Here is a 20,167-nt window from a genome sequence, read left to right as displayed (position 1 = left end):
TTAAGATAGATTGGTTGTGCCTGATCAAGGTCTATTGAATTCTTACCTCTAAGTCATCCTCAAATGACCAGTCAGCACTAATGCACCCATATTGTGTCTATAAGTGTGAATTGATTTATATTGCTGCAAAGCATCTCCAAGACCTAGAAAGAACACCATTGGAACCCAATACCAATTATATATGTTTGTTTCTGGGGAAATGGCCACTCAGTATATTGGATCAATGTGGACATCAAAGGTCATAGCAATACATTTCTGCTGAAGAGTTAGTGTGCCATCAGGCAGCCCATCTGCCAGCTGCCAACATCCTGCTGACTGAAAGTGGGGTGCACTGAAGATTGACAAATAGCGTTATAGACAATTGTTTCTAGCATCCACTATGTTAATTTTAGTTTCCAAATTAGAGCAGTGTCTGTAGTAATAAACACACTGTGCTAAAGGCTTCTCTACAACACACATACTGTGAAAACATATGTACTGTAGATAAGTACATATAGATACAACATAAAGTGTCAGAAATATTTCAGAGAATAAAGGTGTCACTCAGAACATGGATGTATTGATTTGCAATGACCCTTCCCTCTAAGGCGACAACTGGACCCCAAGTGCATAACAAAGATGCTGCATCCCCTCACTGTATTTGTCAATCATTCATCTTTTTTCCTTTAATTTGTTAAATGTCTGTATGTAAGCTACTTCTACTAGAAAAGAAAGCTGGCTTTGATAACAAGGCCACAATCACGGGCAGTGTTAGCATTCCACTCCCACAGAGCTCTAACCTGAGAGTACTGTACTGTTAGGAGCAAAGCCTATCAATATTCATATGCAAATCTAATTAAAGACCATATTAACTGTCTGGGTCTGAATTCCACCTGGCAAGCTTGCACAGAGGATATCCTTACGCAAGCATGCCTTATAGATTGTTGCTTTTTTTCCATTTTAACTGCTCGTGTCTCTGAGGACCTTTTGAATCCATATTAATTTCCTCTCTGGCAGTTATGTGGTCAGGGTATGAACTGTGCTATTTCACTTTTAATCTGTCAGTAATTTAGTAATGTGTAAACTAATTATGCGGCAATATTAATGTAATTGGTTCTGGGAGCTGTTCAAAAAAAGAAATCAATGTGTTTGTACAGAATGCAGTAAATTGCATTGGGTTATTATAATCATGTGTCAAGTGCTGATTATGTTATGAAACTAAAAAGTGGATGTCAGCCACAGGTCAATATAACCTAGCTCCATAAAATCTATGCCTCTCCATTCGTTAATGTGAAAAGACTCTGTGAAAGCTGTCTCTGCTTCCTCCCCTGCTTCCATCACTTGCCTGTTAACTTTCTCTTCAGTATATTTTAGAGAGCATTGGTGTATAAAAATATGAAACAATAAAACTTAACTACATAAGACAAAACTGACATAAGGGATGCTTTACAGACTAACTGCCAAATCTTTCATTCCTGAGGATTCTCAAAATCTGCAAATGTCATAAGCATCAGTTTTGTGTTATAATCTAAAATGAGAAACTAATGTTTATTTGGATAATCGGATTTGCCTACAGATGAATAAATTATAGCGCATAAAGCTTTGAGGAAAGGAAAAAAAGAGTGAGGGTTCAAGACTGAAATGGTTCTGACGTACAGAACAAAAGTGATGGGTTGCAAGATTTGACACAGTAGCTAAGATCATTCTGAATTCAGTTCCAAACAAAAAACACAACAGTTTAAAGGTTTACACAAATGGAAATGGATTACCATTCACTTAAACATGATGCTCTGTTTGATGAGAGGCAACTGAACAATGTCTTAAGGCAGCAGTGAGCTGACTTGCCGTCTCTGGTAGCAATTATAGCTGTCAAGGGTTATGATTGATGGCCTTTGTTTACGGTGTTTAAAAGGGGAGAAAGATTTCAAAACATCATTTGGGTGTATACATAAATAACTGGGATTAACCTGAATGCTAATTCAGAGTAAAGACTTTCACTGTTGCCCCAAAAGGTTTAATAATCAAACAGCAATAACATTTCCCATCTTTACCATGAAATTATGTCCGTTTTGTACACCCGCTCATACATCTTAACTTGACAGGTTGCAGTCAACTGTGGCGATTACTGGAGGTAAATACAGTGCCTATGTCAAATTGTATATACTCATCAAGGGAGTGGTTTGTGTGCATGCATTTTTAGCTGCCTGCAATACATATTTGTAGAAAAGCACCATTTCAAATAAAAACAATTATATTTTCCATGAAAACACATGCCAGAAATATTATTATGAGAAATATCTAGAGGCAACTTTATCTTGGCCTTTACCCTGTATGAAAATGAACCAACTATTTGTAAAATGTCGGTCTCTGTCTGATATATCTCAGATGTGTTTGGCTGACACCAGAGTCAATGAGTCAATTGAAGCTTGTATTCCACAGAGAACGCATTTAGCTAAGACTCAGGCCCATACTGTGAACAAGGAGCACATCTTTCTGTGACTCCAGCAATGGATTTTTGTTGTTCTATAGCTGGCAAAGAGCCTTGAAATAGTCCCAGCCCCAGCATCACCCCATTTCTGTCTTTATATGTTCATCCTTCTCTCTCTCCCTTTCCCAGTATACTGTCTACCAGACCTAAAGACTTATTTCAGAGTTTGTAGGTATTTTATAGTGTGCAAATGAAAACTTAAGCTTTTTAAAATATGATGACCAAAGTCAAGGAAGCACTTCCACTGGAGCTCCAAAACAGACATTAGTTATAATAAACTTCACTCTAACATTACACACTCAGGAGCTATCTCTGAGTGTGTAATTGCTCAATGCTCATTTGTTTTAAATGTTATCATATTTTTCATTATTTATGTATGCACCTCTCCATTTGATAAATTTAACCTCATTTTAAACAAAAAAAATCAAGGTGCCTAGGAAAGTGTATCTTTCTAGTAAAGGTCATTTTAGGGAAATAGACATTATCAGTATTTAGAGACATATAACATGTATATATGTAATTCAATAAACAGCTTTGATATATAGTAACTTTCAAAATGAACCTGTATTCCTTGGGAAAAAGCAATGTATGTTTTTTTTTTCTGAGCAAAGTAACAGTAAATGACTTTTTTTTTTTTTGGTGGTGGTAGATCCCTGGGTGCTTTTCTCAGGTCCTGAGTGGCTGAGCTCAGGGTTAGCCAGGACTACAGAAACATCCTTTCACCTCCAAATCACACTAAACCTCTCTCCTGTTTAACAAATTGCTTGAACCACAGAATTCCTTGTCTGGGGAAGGCTTGATCAAGCTTTGAAGTCTGCAGGTCAGTGTAAGGCCAGCATTTGAAGTCATTGCTGAGGTTGGACTGAACTGATTTTCTCTAGTGAAGCCACAGGGATACAGTGCTAGCCAAGACACAAACACAGCACGCTTCTCATTTCAGCTGTTCGCTGTCACTGACACTTGTAAAAACATAAAATATGGTACAAAAAGAATGTTTTGGTGGGCTACTTTGTGTTTTGGCAGTATGGCAGATATAATCTTTCTTTATTTTTTATTTTTTTTAAATCATGATAACTTAAGGTTCGGTTCTTTAACACTGAGTGACAGGACACAGCACTAGTCCAGGTGCAATTATCTATTAAAATATCTTTCAAAGCCATGTTTAATCTCTCTGCATTACAGAATCAGGCCTTTATTGTTGACACAACACAACACGACACAATACATGAAAAAAAAAAATCAACTGAACAACACAACAAAAAACATATTCTTACATACAAACATACTAATTCACTGTTGTAGCCCACACACAAGGGAGGTTTGCTTATTTCACATGGAAACATATATACTGTAGCCAACCAAATAACCATCACAAGGCAAAGGTTGCCAAAGCCACTTACTCTTCCACTGGTTGGTGGGCACAGAGCGCCAAGTCCCTGGGTGAATGATTCACTTATAGGTAGCGCTGGTCACGCAGTGAATAATTTGCGAGAGCTAAGGTCATGAGCAAATGATGAGGCTAATTAATCTTGCTTTGCGCTCTACTCGCTAATTATTTGCTTCCGTAATTATGCCCCTAATACCACCCCACCTTCCTGAACCGCTGTATCCCATCTCAACCTCATCTAGCTACAAAAGCAGCCCATGAATTTATATTTAAGGTGAACACCGTAGCAAAAAAAAACAAAACAAAAAAATGCAATCACATCACCTTCTCTGACACAGCTGTTCAAAGTGTTAAACATCACCTTGCACCACCCTTGACCCTGCATGTTCCTGCTACTTATGATGAAGTGTTTAAAATGTTCTTCTTCACTTGTCTTCACACCACAACCCTTATGGCAGGAAATCACACAGAAAAGTGGAAAGAGGTAAAGGATGGAAGAAGGGGAATCATTAAATAATTCATTAATTCTACATAATCACTCTCAGACACTTTTGTGACACTTCCTCTGTGTGTGTGCTTCAAACTGTTAACAAGCCAGCCTGCATGAGTCTGGCAGGGATGGCAGCAGCAGTTAGCAGCAGCTTCAGATGGTAGTGATGGTTGGCTTCTCAACATAAGAGAAGCCAGACACAGACAGGCAGCCAGGGGGATAAAGAATGCTGGAGTAGCAGGAGAAGGCAGGATGAAGACCCCAGGGCTCAAACAGAGCTAGATTTACCCTTATGTGCTAGTCTGGAGGAGCCATGGTCATTGATCGAGGCTGGAGAGCCATGGAAGCCGCCATTTAGGCTGGAGCAATACAACTGTGCTGGTATTGATTGATGAGCCTGGTCCTGTTAATATTATTTATGGTAGGGGGCTACATAGCTCTCTGGCAGAGTAAGCCCCCAGATAATAAGTGGTAATTGATGGCAGAGGAGGCCAAGTCTCTCTCACCCTGCCTTCCCCCTACTCACTGACCCCAGTCGTATGAAAGTCAGATGGATTGCTTCTAACACAGTTATGATTGATATTATCAGATTACATAACCCGCTACAGAAGCCTTGTGGGCCTACTCAAGTGGGCACATTGATTTTTGATTAGGACGCCACTCAGCACATCTTGGAAGGAGCTGGGAAAATATATCCTGCTGATCAGGCTGCTTCTCAAGAGTTCTGAAAAGATGTTTCCCTTTGTACCCGAGGACCAGGAGCGTGGATTAATATGATTCATGGATGATAGAGAATATTTCACTCCTTGCAAAAGCAAAGCAAATTCTTAACCAGCAATGATTATAATCAGATCATGTTATTATCGGTATGGTTACAATGCGGTCCTCCTTTCTTCCCAGCTGTGGACCAGGATTATTTATATGTCAGATAAATCAGTAGCAGTAGCTCGCGACCACCAAACTCTTGATATACTATTTGTGTTTTAATGTGTTTGTTCAACATGTTTGCCTTTATTGATTTTAGTAGCTAAACACTGCAGGGTTAGTGGGGCAAATGATGGATCTTGATATGTCAACTTCTTTTCATCATAATGAAACAGACACTCGATGTTAGCACCACTTTCTCTTTGTGTATGAAGACTATACAGCTCACAGCATTAATTTTAAACTTCACTGTAAAACCACACTGATCATTTTGCTAGTAATTTTAACAAAATTAAGTTATATTTCATCCAGCTGTGTGACAAATTTGTTATGAACGTGATGAAAGAAGAGGCTTAAATCTGTGAACAATAACTGCTATGGTCATGCATGCCTTGTTTAACAATATACTCCTGGCATCAAAACAGAGGTGGCTTTCTAAAAGTACCTGTGCAATAAATGGCTCAACTGTTGCATGACGGTGTTTGGAGCCGCCACCCCGCCCCTCTCCAACTAAAAGACCTACTCAATTACTGCAGACAGATGGACAACATCCAGCAGATCTCAATGCCTTTCTATGAGTCAGAGGCAATTTTCATTTGCAGCTCACAGTGAGATGAAATCAAAATGTGTATGAAAAACATATTATGGTTTCCCTAGAGGCCTGTCACAGTTTGTGCATGCACATGGTGTTAAGGTGACGGTCGAAAGAGGGGCATACGTGTACCTGAGAACGTGTGATGCGGGCTGTGATTAATGTCTCCTCATGACTTTTTTGACACCTCTGGCATAATGGCTCCTTATTTTAGAAATTGCTAATTATCATTTCATTTCACTTCAGAATTTTGTCATTGCTATATTTTCCTTTCTGGCAGAGGCATATTCATCTTGCACGAGAGCTGCCTGGTAAATGGAAAAATGTTGAGGATCATAGAGAACTAAAAGACACAAACAGCAAAAAAAGTATTAATTGCGTGGAGTGACCTTTGGCTGATGAGGAGAAAGAACAAGGTAGGAGTTATGTAGTAGCATAAAACTGTATGAACAGAACTACTTACTCAAAACCACAGTATTTCCAGATCCTGCAGAGGTAATGTGAAATGAAAAACAACACAAAACTAAAGTTATCTTTATTTAATGCTTGCTCTTGATTGTCAAAACACTTACTTCATAACAGCATATAAAATGAGATAGGAATACAGCAATCTTCAGATTTTGGTCTGTCCTTGTTACAAAAGACTGCACAGGTGAATATTTAGCATTTGATTTTTAAAGATTTTACATTACAGATGAGTGCCATGGTGTAAGCAGTGTTGACAGCGTTGCTTCCATTTAATTTACTGTATAAACTGAGGACTGAGAGATGGTAGGAACCCCTGCTTGTACTATTTTGCATTGAATCAATAAATTTAAAAAAAAAAAGTTAAATTAGAACAGACTTGTAAATATGATAATAAAAATTGTTTCCCTTGTGCAGTTTTCTCATTGTTTTATCGTATGCATTGGCAATCTTCCAGATAAAGTTGAATTGATTTGTTTAATGATCGTCAATCCGTCCAGTGCTTTTCTCTCATTCTCTAACAGGCTCCCTCTAACCCCACAGCATCTAATGCCCTAACCCCCTGCCTCTTTATCCCACCCTCACCCTCATCAGCACAGAGTAAAGCTGTGAATATGAACATTATGAGCTTTGGGTTCAAAACTTAATGGTTCACAAATCAGCTACTATGGATTTTCTGCTACTGAAATCAATAGCTGCTGGAAGGGGGTCATGATTTTCAGCCTTCAGATTTACTCCTGCTTCTTATTCATATCAGTCAGTTAAAACTCCCAGTGGTGAGCTGGAATTATTTGATTTCATAAACAAAAGATGGATTAGTAAAGTGGTAGGCCAGTGTTGTAAATTCCTAACTATAAAACCTTTTCAATGTGAAATATAACAATGCACCTGGAATACATGCACCTGGAAGTGGACCACTTCCTCTGCTGATATGGATGTGCTGTTCAAGGCTGAAGTATGCTGTCCATTGTGTACTTTCCATCGTCTCATTTTCAAACATTCACAGTAACAGTACTTTGACTCCAATATACTTTTTTTTTTTTCAGGGCTATTGAAAATGTGGGATTTAGACAAATGACATGTGGTCCACAACTACAAGTGTGAGGTAATGCATTAAAAAATGACATTACAGCATGCATGATAGGCTGAAGCAGCAGGTAGATACAGTGCAAAGGTTTATTGAGCATTTAACTCCTTCAATTTAAAACCTGCTAAGAGTTTACTACTGTGGTAAAATGCATCTAGCAAGGTAATGCCACTTATAACAGTTCACCATTTTTGTGTTTGTGCATGAGCAGGCAGGCAGCTAAAGTGTAAAACAGCCTGACAACTTTATGGTGTAATGTTAATCAACACAACTGACACACTGAGCACAGGAAGCTGTAATTTATTCCCTCCTCAGATGCAAAGGAGGTCTGCTCAATTTTATAATTTCTATAGTCCATACAGATGGACACTTGCAACCGCATCTTTAAATATTAAGATGCTCCAACTAGTGGTGCGACTGGGTACTACAGCATACCACAGTATATACCACTTTAAGGACTACTAGTACAACTAATAAAACTACTACTGCTTTACTGTTAAATATGCTACCAATACAGCTAATAATACAGCTTAACTCAACACACAGCAATTCCTGCCGTAAGTGTGTGAGCAAGCTGGTTCCAATATGGAGTGGCTGTCTATACAAGAAATTTCTACATGATGGCCAAGCAGCAAAGAGAAAAACACAGGGCTGTTCACTGTGGGACAGCCTCACATGATTAATGATCTCCAATTAGGGCCTGGATGGCAGGTTTCAAGGGTTCCTTCTGCCCATGCAGCCCCCAACCAATAATAATCTCAGGCATGCCTCAACAGGTCAACTCGCCTACATCAACAACATCCCAAACTGGGACAAGACGTTCTGCTGTCCAGACAGGACTGGGCTGAGCATTACGCTACACGCCTCAACATTGGTCAAATAACTTTGGCTTTATTAAGCTTTAGCTTTGTGATGAACGTGTCCTTGTGTTTTTATGGTTCTTGTATGCTAATAACATTTTGTTAGAAGGCACATTCACTTTTTTCTTTTTTTTTTTTTTTTAAAAAGTGAAGCACTGTTTTGCAGAGGTGGACATCAGAGTCAACTTTCAACTCGTATATGGTTTCAGATGTGGTAAAATGTGCTTCACTGAGACGTTGATACACACCAACAAGTAAATTTTTTACTTGGAGGCTTTGTCAGACATTCCTTGACAGCCCATTGTCCTGTGCTCAGGCAGTGGCAGTTGTTGCTTGGTGGCCTTGACGTGTACTTTTGCATTGTGTGTTTTGAAACAAACTGATACTGTGTGTGTGTGTGTGTATGTAGGGGGGAGAGACGTGTGTGTGTGTACATTTACATGGATCTCAAATTAATTCCACACCACTTTCATATGTTCAAACTTTAAAAAAAAAACAGCTGTTACTGTTTCTGAAAAATATATATTTCGAGTGGTTTCCCAACATTTCCAAAGGGAGAGTAGCTTTCTCCTTTCATTTTATGTAGGAAAGAACTATTATGGCTTTTTAAAAAGAAGGTATGCACTTTAGTTGTTCATATTACATCCAGGTGCAATGCACCTAGGTCTGCTGAAGGGGATAAAGAAGATACCACATGGAGACCTCAGAAACAGTCTAGATACCTTGTCTGGAATACATTGATAGAAAAAATAATAATAATTAAACATTTAATTGTAGTATTGAGTTTTTTAAGACTGAACAAAAATATATATTTTATTGTTGCTGCCTGTTCTATTGACCAGCTTACATAGCCCTACAATCAGTTTAAAGTAAAAGAGGCTGCTTAATACTTTTTCTTGTCTATTTGGGTTCAGGGAGATGATTTACTTATTTATATATTTACTGAATCAAGCCCAACAGGATCCAGATTAAATATCCAACAGTCAAGATTTTAATACAAACCAAAATTCTGACACTGCTTTGTTTTTTTTTTAAATTGTTATTTTTGATAAAAGGCATTAAGCACTGATCAGGAAGTTTGCTCTAGATTTCATCAGTCGGTCTTAATGAGTATTGTGTTGTGTACCACGAGGAACATCCATCTGGGCAACACGCTGCTTGCTGGAACCAGCACGGTGCTGGAAGAACCATTTCGGTTTATAGAGTTTTGAATCTAACTTAGCCCTCCAAAAAACACTGTTATAAAGGTCTGAAAAAGGCTTCAGTGGATGAGGGACAGAGGAAAAAAAAAAAAAAAAAAAAAAAAAAAAAAAATCTGAAAACAAACAAAAACCACATTTGTACTTAGAGGAGTATTCCAATCTCAGACGACCTATGGGATGCCACGGAAGTGCCATTAAAAAGAGAAAGGATGCATGAACAGCTGTTTTCTGTGACGGCTCACGCTGCTTACCACGATTTCCCTCTGTAAGACTGGGTCAGGATAACCACAACCTCCTGGCAGTCGACTGAACCTTCTTCACATGGTGCACATATGACGGTGTACTACATATGTCTTTGTGTAGAAGTTGTGTGAGAGATGGAGACAAAATTGTTTTTTTTTTTAAATACACAAAAAAACAAAAAAAAAAAAAGAGAGAGGATGTGAAATATCAAAAATAAATAAATGACCAAGCAAAACTCAAAAGGAAGGGAGAGAGTATAAAAGAGTAAGCCTGACTGCTGGAAGAATGTGATTAAGTCTGTTTATGGAGTCCTATCACTGCCACACAGGAGCAGGACCACCTGTAGTCTGGAAGTCATTACCTTCAGGGTCACGGGATATCCTACATGTAAACTCTGAGTCACTTCACCTCAAATTGGGTGTAAAGATCCCATTTCCTCCTATCGACAAACTGAACCACCTGCAGGATGATAGGATATGATGTTGTTGAAGTTCTCGGCCTATAGTGCTATTCAATCTTACTGTTAGAGGGAAAATCTGACAGGTTGGAGCTTGTCCTTGGTAAAAATCAACATTGACTAAAATTGATTTTAACCAATTGATTTTTTTAACTTTAACTAGGATAGGGCAACCACTTGCAAACCCCCCACCGTCAGCCAAATCTGACAGTTGTTATAGTAAATCAAAAAGTTAGCTAGAGAATGTCAGCTCTGTTTACACTGTGTGATAGGATTTTGCTTTGGAGTTGAAATGTGCTTACAGTATATCCTAAAGATTTTAAACATCAGTTTAAAAATTTGTAAACATATATGCATATATGTAGACAGAAACTTCATTCATCCCCCATGGGGGAAATTCAGAATATATGAAGCATATTAAAGCAGTTATAACTGTCTTTGTAAAAACAGCGTATGAAATATTCAGAAAACTGTGACAAAGTTAAAGGGAGCAAAAAAGATCAAGTACTATCATCTAAATGTGCAGCTTTCAGCATTACAAACATTTAGAGAGTTTCTGCTTGAGTTTCACTGTCTATATATATTTTTTTCTTCATATTACATGAAAAATCTTTAGGACTGGCAGGCAATATAAGCCAGAATTCCTAATTATACCAAATACAATATTAACATGAAGGTTTTACTATTATAATGGCTCAATTATGGTTGTCAGGTGAAATTGTATTAAAATTTTAACTGCGTCCAGACTGAAATTACAAAAGGACTAACATGGGTCTGTCTTACTGCTTTTTGAAAGAAAAAATAAAAAGTGACACTTTACCAGAGCTATGACAATAAACCAAATAAAGAGAAGCACAGCCTCATATTTGTTATGTACACTTTTCACCCATCTCGTGACTGGAAGGCAGATGAGATGACTATGTGCTGAGTTAGATTGATGCACCCTCTCCTGCTGACAGTTCTGAATCATGGCTCTAACCATACACACCACCAGCAGCTCTGGAATGTCTGATAAAATGATATTAATTCCACACATTAATGAGATTAATGAATCAGTGCAGCTCAAAGCAGAGAAACCAGCTTTTCCTTTTTGTCTTGCCCTGAAATAATAACACAAAGGTAATTATAGTGCATCCATCAATCTGCTGCCGGACAGTCTAATTATCTGGGCATTTCTGAAGTGCTCTCACTTCTTCACACCCATTTGTATTGTGTGATATGTTATTTTTTCATTAATGGAGAGCTCATCTATGGCTCCTCCTGCATGTTACAGTGGCTGCCTGTCAGCGGCTGAGCGAGCTATGATTGAGAGCAGGGAGCCTGGAGATTGAGAGATCCAAAATTTCTGTGATGGATGAAGACGTCATACTGCTAAGAGGTACACATCATCGACTCATCGTGCATCTTGACAAAGCATTCTTATCCTCCAAAGGGAATAATGAGGATGCTGACAGCACATCCACTATAATCAATGGCTTTCAAATGAATAATCAACTCCATTAATTGAACAAAGAATTGGATTCAGTCTCTTAGCAGAACCTACTATAGCCTGGTCCTGACTTAGTATTTTATGGCAAATGGTATGTTTTGTCTGCAAATAAACTAATGCCAACTTTAGGTAAGCATATTGAAGAGCTACAAATACTTCCAAAAAACATGATTACTAGATAACCAATGGCACCGTCATGTCATCATGCTAACCTTTCTGCACATCAAATTACAGTATTTTGTGGTTTTATCTGTTTTCCCTAGTATATAACATTAATATATGTATATGACTGAATCTGTTTAATCTTGTTATGACCACTGGCTGAATGGAAAAAAAAAAAAAAAAAAAAAAAAAAAAAAAAAATGAAAATACCCTTACAAAGCACATTTTGAAAATTCAGGCAATTCCATAAGTCAAGTAATTAACCCTTAAAAAACAAAAATCACATCAAAATGAAAGTTCAATGCTTTTGTTTTCCAGCTCATAAACTAAGTCATTTCAATATTATTTTTATTCTATTAACTCTGGCATCCAAACGAAAACATTTCCAAATGTTGTTCCATCAATGCTCAGGATATAATAATTATGAATCCGACAGTACCAAACCCCTGAATATCTTTGCCAATATGCTGGAGCAGCTGCAAAAACCACTACCAAAACTCAGCCTCTCTCAAACAAACTCTTCAGCTCCATCATCTGGACTATAATGGATTTCCAAAACAATAATAATTACATGAGCTGGCCGAGGCAGAACTAGGTTTGGCTCAGCCTGCCCTTCATCCTGACTAATTGTGAAGCATACTGAGAGCCACTTCCTGGAGCTTCCTCACTAATGGTTACAGACGATTGACATTGCAGAGCAAATAAAATTTCCCCCAGCTGTCTAAATAACCAGGTTTAGAGCCTCCTCTGCCCTAATTTTAAATTTCTATAGCAAGAAACCCAGAATTCATCCTATCATGAGTGTCACACAGAGAGTCAAACAGTTAACCTACAATTTACATCTGCTCCTGAGTAACTAGGTTCCACTACACCTGAACAAACTATTACACAAAGTACATCTGTTACTTTTCTTTAAACCATTGCTTAAGGAGGATGGAAGTGTCAGAGTTTCCATTAGCTCAAAAATGAATGAAGAAATGCCTTTAAAAGCCTTTTATACACCAAACATGCCACAAATCATTTGACAGACAATGTTATGATGTGTCTCCTGTCTCAGTGGAGAGGCTGGCTTGAGGGCAGAGTCACCCGTCTGATAAATACTCCCTTAGCTATCTGTAGCCATAGCCTAGGGGGGAGTCAATGGGAAAATGCACAATGTGTGCTTGGGTTACAGCTGCACAGTCAGCCACAGACAGGTTAATGGTAATATCATGGAGTGGCCTCAACTTTAATTTCAATAAGCTCATTAAAATTTGAGACAAGTCATCCCACTTGATTCAAGTGCCTTAAAAATGGCTCATAAATGTCCATTTCTCTTTATAAACACTGGAGTCAGTTACCTATCAGGCCTGACATAGGGACATTTACTCAAAAGAGGTTCTCTTCTTTGTTTTTATATAAAGGCAGCACAGATGACAGTAAAATATACAAATGAAGAAGAATATTAAACAAGACAAAGACCTCATCCTGCCAATGTCAGAATTGCCATTACAAGTACACACCCACACAACATGATGAGATTCAAATATACACTAGTGTCTCATCTCCGACAGACATTTAAACAAATTCACTTTATAGTTAAAGCCCCAGTAGTGCTGCGTTACAACCAAATCAGAACAGGTTATATGATGGTCACAGACTCCTTCAAAAAGTTGTCATACATGTCTATTACAAAATAAACAGGCTGAAAACAATGAAGACTTTCTCGACCAGACAATAACACACACGTCAATTTTACAGATTAATGTTAAAATATATTGTTAGAAGTCACAGACAGTATCAAGATATATCTTTTTCTGTTTTGCTTGTGTGCAGTCACATTCAGAGAAAGACACGAACACATTAACTTTTCTTATGGAAAAACAGTTATAAATTAGTTGGTGAATACACTGGCCAAGCAGTTATTGTATAAGTTTGCTATATTTGGACATGTCATCCAGTGTAAGCAGTATTAATCATGTTTAGCCACTAAAAGAGAAAAAAAAAAAAAAAAAAAAAAAAAAAAAAACAAGTCAAATTAACACAACCATTATTATAATCAACCAATCAACTAAAATCTGCACAGAGACAATATCAGCAAAAAACTGCTTACTTGCAAATACAGCAGTTCTTTTAAAATATAAATAGATGTCAAATAGCAACATAATCAAACCTGTCTCAGATTTAAACCAACATATGTGAGTGCAACCTACTAAAATCTATGGTAATCAATCCAAAACTGCACTGAAATCCACCCACAAATCATTGATTAGGAGCTTTAGTCTGCACAGGAATTCAGTGTGCAAGAAATTTACAACATATTCTCAATGTGGCTGCAAACCAAATAATCATAAAACAACATAAAACACAATACGCTGCTATGACATTCATTGCATATTAGTACCTGCCCCAAACTGATAACATACAGTTTGACACAGATCAAGAGCAAGACCTGATCTCACACAGCATGACATGCAGTGTGTTACAGTCAGCTAAAACCTACAGCTACCATCACAAAGATGCTTACTCAAAAAATGAGAAAAGATTATAAAAGGCAGTAATACAATAAAGACAATATTGCCAAGGGGAGAAAAAATTCAAAACATATGCTGATGTCTCAGTCTCACACACATCTTTTCACTCACTCACTATTTCACCTGGTGTGTTGGAGGCGAGATCATCCCTAGAGGTGAAATTGGGATAAATGAGCCCAAATGTCTGTAATGTGAGTCTGGCGTAAAGAGGCAGAAACACTGATGAGTTCTGTTTGTTCATAAACATGGTTCTAATCGAACTGCAAACTCCTTTGGTCAAAGGCTTTCATTCATTTTGAAAGACAATCAAATCCAAAACAATATAGGTTCTCTAGACAGACAATTTATCACTGGGGTGTTTCAGCAGATAAATACATTCTTTGGTTTCTGAGAAAATAAATAAATATAAATAAGTAAATAACTAAATGATGGAATAGAATGGCAGTCTTGTAGCCTACACTTTCTCTCAAAATTTGTGGGTATGTGATACAAAAAGATGAGCAGTTAGTGAAAAATTGCCATGGATTGACAAACATAATGCAATCTAACCTTCCAAACTGAAAGTGCTTAAATTGTTCAGACGACTGGTGCTTTGATCCATTTACATTAATTTACAGATCAAAAGCATTTGAGACACACAATAAACAATATTAAATCAGTGAATGTGACCAACTAAAAAGTAAAGGCCACCTTGCTCTCATGCACAGTGTGACTGGGGAGTTGCTCCCTTTACTTGAACATGAGCAATCCAGGCTCAACTAAGCCTATAGGATATTTAAGTTGAGTTATTCACTGCACAGTCTGATAGATCACCTTTGCAGTTTGACTTGTGTGGTTTGAGGCAATTTCATTTTCCAACCCCTCTCAGAAGTTATCTAAATGGATTGTACAATAATCTGTTGTGCCCTGAAACCACACAGCAAATAATTATTCTGTGTTCAAATGTTTGACAGAAAAAATTAGTAACAATCACCAAGAGAGCAGGTGTTTTTCTTTGTTTTTTTTTCCCCTCCCCGAGCGCCTGCAGCAGAAAAGGTTGTGTACAAGGCTAGTATTGATTTTGAAACCATTTGACAAAGGATAAATAAGACGGGAGAGGAGGGAGGCCTTAGCCATGAGCTTTTTGATCAATCAACATGTCACAGCTGGAACTAAATTCAATTCTTATTTATCAAAATCCTCTGCTTGGTTAGAATGCTATGCAACAACGCTTTGCAGACACCCTAAAGAGTCATTTGAGCCACAAGCATCACTGTCACTGGGATAGATTTCATGCCGGAAATACTTTGTAGTGAAATCTTTATCACGTGAAGACAATAAATTCACTCAAACTGTATGAATTTATTGCATTTTGTATTCATATTAAATACTGCCAAAGCCAGAATGCACAAACCACTACTGACTGAAATAACAGGCTACAGAGTAAGGTATGTAAGCTGCCGCTGTGTGGCTGAATATACAATTACATTAATGTCCACAGATGAGTAGCTATTACTTCTGATCCCCATTGATCTGCCCCAAGCCCTGTAATTTTTGACAACCTTCTTGTATGTTGATAGAACCAAAATTAGAGGTCAGGTCCCACCAATGATTTCACAATAATACAGCCTGATGAATGCTGAACATCCAGAACACCTTCACTCAAACACGCCTGATGAATGAAGCAATTTGCTGTCACCTTTTTTACTTGTGTTATAACTGAAGGCTTATTGTAAAGGGGTCACATTTTTAATGATGGTTAGCACTGTCACCTTAGAGCAAGAAGGTTTCAGATTCAAACCCCAGGCAACCTGCGTCCTCTCTTTCTGGAGTTTGCATGCTCTCCCTATGTCTGTGTGGTTTTTCTCTGGATACTCTGGCTTCCTCCCACAGTCCAAAGACATGCAGGTTGGGGTAAGGTTGACTGGTGACTAAGCTGCTCTTAGGCATGAATCCATGTGTGAGTATTTGTTTTTCTCTTGTGTCAGCCCTGATATAGGCTGGTGATCTACCCAAGGTGGACTTCACCTCTTGCCAATCTGACCCTGGGTGCACCAGCATAAATGGTACATGATGGATGATCATCTTTGTAAGAGCCATTCAACAAACCGTCCACTTACCCACCTTATAACATAACCAAATAACATTTAGTGGTGTGTATGATGGGGGGGGTTAGAGAAGAAGTTGAACTCATTTTCAAAGATCAATCATCCATCACAAAGTTAGAGCAGACAAACATCTGCAGACAATTTCAGCTACCAGTTTACCTAACATATATGTGTTTGCCCTGTCAGAGGAAATGGCAGCAATTAAAGGAATCTCACACTAACTAGAAAGGAACACACAAACTCCACACACACAAAGGAGCAGGGCAGAAATTAAAGCTGAGGACATTCTTGCTGTCAGGACAATGCTAGCCACTGAGCCAAATTGTCAATCCTGAGCTTTTGAAATGAAAATGATGACATTGTGCTGATTTACATATCAAATGCTCACATGAAGAACATGATTGTGTAAAATACATACAAATGAATGCAACTGAAAGCAAATGCTCTTTTTATTTTAGTAGCCGGATATTGCTGTGGATTCTTGAGGACAATACGTGTCTCTGCAAACTCATGTATAGTCTTAAGCATCATTATAAAGACAAAACAAATGCTTGTAAATTCAGGCTGATCGGGTTTATTTGATAATAGCTGTATCTAATGCTGATCCGACTCATATAATACTTAATACTTGAGATTTGTTTACAAGGGAAAAAGATTAACATGAGTCATAAGTTTATCTGTTAGTCACATTACACCATCTTTTTGCCGTGTGCTCTGTTGCTTTTCTTATCCCCGTTTCAATGTGAACTCAAAACCCATTTCCTGTTCCCATGCAGTTAAAGCTTTGATGATAAATTGATTATCAAATAACAAAAGTGGTGTAGAAAATTAATGCCTGCTGGTGAGGAGTGGTGAGAAAACTCTCATGGTTCACTAACAAAATGCAAACACAATAACTGGCATAACAGGGAAAACAGGTTTAGAGGGCCATCCCAAATACATTGACTGTAATGAGTGTAATCAGTTGGCCTCTGTGTGAAACTGCCCTGGCTAAGTAAAGAAAAAGCTGTGTAACTTTCTTTCTTTTCTTAAAGTCTAAATTAAGCTTTATAAATGTCACAGTAACACTGTAATACAAAGCCCTTAAGCAAAGCCAATGCCACTAGCTATGAACTGGTTGTGAATTACACTGGTCTACAAACGTTTTCAAGATATTTCACAGTGAAGATTTAAAGTTATTTATAGACAGGCAAGTATATTTGCCTACAAGGGTGTCTGATGAACATGATGCCTCATAACGTCTCGACAAAGTATGGCAGAAGCTACACAGCAATGGGACCAACCCAACAACAGTTTGGTCAGTTTTTCAGAAGAAAGCATGAAGATGTAACATGAAAAAAAAACTAATAAATGAATGGAAAGTTACATTATTGGTATCAATAAAAAGAAATGCATAATGATTGGCACTATTCTCACTGTTATATCACATTTTATATATAACATTTCGAAAAGTTATGGGGCATAATGGCGCACACCCGCCTCCTAATTTGGAATTGTTTTGATGCAATTTTGACGTGAAGCTGCATCTTAGAACCTGGAGCCAATTAACACTCAGGACTTAATTTTCCTTTATTTGCGACAATTCTGATAGAATTTACCTGCTTTCATTTCTGAGGCTTTCTCCCTGTAGACCAGTGTTACACTATACTATAAGAAATATCAGTATTCAGCTGTATTATGGTCTTTCATGGCAATATTATAAAGAACTCTTACAAAGAAAATGAATTGAAGGAACACCAGAAACTCACAATCACATAATTCTGATTGGACAAAAGAAAGACAAAAGGCAGGAAGGTTGGTAAATTAAATTGCTATTTCAGATTAATTTCTTGCACAGAAAATATTTATCTTGAAAATAAATTTTGCTAATATACCCCCTTAGCTGTATGAAAATAAAGAATCACTTGATTTACCTATTTTATAATAGCGAAAATTATGAATGAAAGTTCATTTCCAAATGTGCAAACAATCAATCTGGAATGCTTATGACAATTAACAGCATGAGATGAAATAAGACCAGGGTTTTGACATCTTAGATTTGGATTAAAACTGGCTTATTAGGATCATTTTTCTCACAAAAGGTACTGCTTCAAACCAGGATAATCACTTATGAATTATACATGCATTGCATTAAATGTCTAATGTCATTAACATGTCTCATTAGATCTGCACTGAGTGCAGGAGATTGTCCCCTCTGTGACTCCTCCATCAAAACAGGATGAGGGGACTGGGGGGAAATAACAGTATTTGCATTGAGCAGAGGCGCCATTGTGTCAATGTCAAATGGAGTGTTTGTAATGTCTCTCTCTGTTGCTGGAAAGCATGAGCTTTATTCATTTCAAATATTTTCAGTGATGCATTAGTGTCAGGATGTGTCGGTTCCATTTCTCAGAGACGAGGAGAAGCCTGACAGCCAGGCTGGATGTGTAAATACAACACAAAACACTTAACTATGAGATCATCTGAATTGGGTTATTAATCTTGCTTTTTAAGGCCCTCTGTGCCCTGACTACATCTATGATCCTCATGGCCTGGTTCTATATTCTGGACTATGTTATCCACCAGAAAAAAATATATCCATTAACGGGATTGATGTATTTTGGAGATGACTGGAAAACAAAAGGAACCTAGAAGTGCTGATCGGGTGGGTTATGGGTTAAGGGCACATTTACAACCGGCGCTTTTGTTTGGACAGGCTACAAGATACCACACAACGCATAATGGTTGCTGACACCTTAAGTCCACACATCTTACCATCTGATGAGTGAGTTCTCACCCACAGAAAGATGCAAAAACAGAGATATACTGTTGGATGATTTACCTAAGTCTACATTTCTATTACTTTCTTTAGAGGAGTAACTTAGTTTACATTTATGCACACATGAATTGGAAAAGCATACTACTGCATGGCATTGGTATTCTTAGCCAAGTTAATTAAACAGAATATAATTTCTTCGTCTCAAAACATCCAGTAATCATGCAAAGCATTTTAACATCTCATATAAAAAAAAAAAAAAAAAAATCACTAACATTGCAGAGTTATTTGAAAAATCATGTTATCCTAAATGTACTCGGTAAGAACTCACTGAGGTCATTCTTGGCAATTTCAGCACAAGCCACAGCATATATTACCTTATTAATTCAAAACACTGACTTCTAGACATGCACTGACCCCATGTATCATCTCCAGCAGTGCTGATTCAAGAGGTGATGACATGTTCCTGCTGCAAGGCCAGAAGCATTAAAACCACAGGCTAGTGATGTATTGTCACTCCACAAATGTAGCAATACAAATGAATAAATTCATTTTTTATGTTAGTGAATATCCTTTTCGTAGAACTCTTGAGGAACCATAGCCAAGTGACCAACAGAAGTTAAAACAGCCAGAACTATGTTCTTTTATCCATGAATGAATTTCTTGTGGTCCTGATTAATAAATTTTTTATTCAAAACTGTGAGCCTGTAAAAAGTGAGCAGTCATGCAGCCTTTACACAGGATGAGAGAGGCTTCTCTACTATAAGAAGGCACAGCAATCTTAGCCTTGTTGAATTCAATCCAGGCATACTTCAATTAATTACAACTAAATAAATAATGTGCAAGGAGTCTCTTTAGGGGTTTTATTCTCAAGACATAAAAGCTGTTAATTATCAGGGTCAATGTGAGAGAGCAAGATAACGGAGAGTGAGGGTGCATCGGAATAAGTTAAACAGGTAAAATTCTGAATGTCAATTAAACTAGCAA

The sequence above is a fragment of the Mastacembelus armatus genome, chromosome 3 (assembly GCF_900324485.2).
Source record: "Mastacembelus armatus chromosome 3, fMasArm1.2, whole genome shotgun sequence".
Taxonomy (NCBI): Eukaryota; Metazoa; Chordata; class Actinopteri; order Synbranchiformes; family Mastacembelidae; genus Mastacembelus; species Mastacembelus armatus.
The sequence above is the reverse complement of the archived record's forward strand: the minus strand, read 5'-3'. Positions refer to the sequence as shown.